This window comes from Gavialis gangeticus, unplaced genomic scaffold (genome assembly GCF_001723915.1).
Source record: "Gavialis gangeticus isolate Ggan-Ray unplaced genomic scaffold, GavGan_comp1, whole genome shotgun sequence".
In the NCBI taxonomy this organism is placed as follows: domain Eukaryota; kingdom Metazoa; phylum Chordata; order Crocodylia; family Gavialidae; genus Gavialis; species Gavialis gangeticus.
Window position 1 is genome coordinate 27,139,786 of NW_017729032.1, and position 2,152 is coordinate 27,141,937.

General features: G+C 39.3%; 1 protein-coding gene across 4 annotated transcripts in view; it reads left to right on the forward strand.

Annotated features, from left to right (window-relative positions):
• The window catches only part of ARHGAP42 (Rho GTPase activating protein 42), a 448,389-nt gene that overhangs the window by 252,144 nt on the left and 194,093 nt on the right, over nucleotides 1-2,152 (forward strand). The gene's annotated exons all lie outside the window — the stretch shown is intronic.

Here is a 2,152-nt window from a genome sequence, read left to right on the forward strand (position 1 = left end):
TTTGGTCCTTCTTTTCTGGCCAGCGTACTAACAGAACTTCTTGTTGTCCTTAACCTCCTTAGCCAGATACAGCTTGTTCTTCATATCTATCTTTCTGATTTTTTCCCTGCAGGTTCTGGCTGTTCCTGGTATGCTTCGTTGGTGACCTGCCCATTCTTCCATTCCCTCTATGCTTTCCTTTTGCATTTTGAGGCATTTTAGAAGCTCCTTGTGAAGCCACACTGGTCTCTTGCCATTCTTCTTGTCCTTCCATCCTGTTGGGGCAGTTTCTTGTTGGGCTTCCAATACAATGCGCCTTAGGAGCTCCCAGCCCTCCTGGCTGTATGTATTCTTCAGTCTGTCCTCCCATGATATCATGCACATTAGCTCCTTGAGTTGGATTAAATCTGCCTTTTTGAAATCTAGAATCCTAATTTTGCTGACCTCATACTTTTCCTGTCTCAGGATTTGGAATTTTGTCGACTCATGATCGCTTCCTCCCAAGTTACCCATCACCTTGACATTCTCCACCAGTATTCCCTCTTGGTCAGGACAAGTTTAAGATAGATGATCTCTTAGTTGTATCATCCACTTTCTGGAAGAAAAAGTTGTCTTCCACACAGGTTAGAAATCACCAGGGATCCTGTTTTTTTCCAATTTAAAAAAAAATCCCCAATTTTCAGATTTAAAATAGTAACCCAAAACTCCATATTTTTCTGTGATTAAAATAAAACACCACTAATTTTATATATATAATGTGGATTTTGGGTTACTTTTTTTAATCTGAAAATTGCAGATTTTATTTTTTTTCAGTCGGAGAAAATCAGGCTTCCTGGAAGTCAGCGTGACATTTTATGTTTGGCTGCATTGTTCTTCTACTAAATGTCTGGAAAATTGAACTCTCCCATCAGTCCCATCCATAGCTTTTGGATAGATTTCTCACCTGCTTGGAGAATGCCTCCTTTACCTCCTGTTCTTGATTATGTCCTATAATAAATCTCCATCGTTATATCAGTGCTGCATCTTTCGCCTTTCATCTCCATCCACGTGCATTCTTTTTTACCATCGTCTTTCTCCTGAACCAGGGAACCAGTGTACATGTTTTTGACATACAAAGCAATACCTCCACTTTTATCCCCAGCCTGTCCCTTTGAAACAGAGTGTAACCCTTTGTGTTGACACTCCAATTATAGGAGCTGTCCCACCAGCTCTCTGTGGTGCTCATCAGATGATAATTCTTCACACAGGCTGCTTTTTCCAGCTTATCTTGTTTATTCCCCATACTTGCATTGTATACATGCATCAGATGCATTTTGCATTTTGACCTTTTTTTGTTTCCCTTTTGCACCACTTGTTGCAGTCCTACAGCTCTTTGGCTCTTTCTCCACACACAAAAAAAGTATATACAGTATATGATTACATATGATTTTTTGGTTCCTTATTTTACATCTCACAGCATTCTTTCAAAAATTTGTTATGCAAAAAACAAGATTAAGGGATGGGCAGAGCTCTAAATTTCACCTCTACAGATTCTTTGATTTTGAGGAACTGTTTTCAGGCATGACGGTCAATGGTGGACTATAACTTGGACTATCCAGACACTATATGATAGGTCATTTGGTAGAAAGGTGGAGTTCTTTTGCTAGATACATTAAAGCATCAGGTTAAGAGACTTGTCTTTTGTTATGCTATAAATGTGCTACTTTACTGCTACTACAATCTTCTACCCAGTGGAACAGAGTCATTTTATATTCATATTGCCCAAAGCAAAACTGTTAGGATAATGGTCTTTCTCTGTCCTCATATTTCCAAATCCCTACAGAACTTGCCTCGCAGACGGAACAAAGTCTTAAACAAACAGAAACATGAAGTGAGAAGTGATAGTCATTGGTAGGAACATGGCTAAATGGTCCAAGAATGTGATTTTCTGTTTAAAAGAGAAGGAAGCAACTGCATAGTAGGTAGGGAATGAGAGCCCAGAGACTTAACACCTTTCAGGTTGTGCCCAATCAGAAAAGAGATCCATTTAGTATCTTTTTATTCCAAATGGCAAGATATGAGGAAGGACTGGAAGCAACTGCAGAAAATCTCCTTTGTAAAAACTAAGGGGTTTCCTCCAAAATATGCTGCAACCTCTCCCCTACCCCATTTCATTCTTACACAGTTTAGCAAG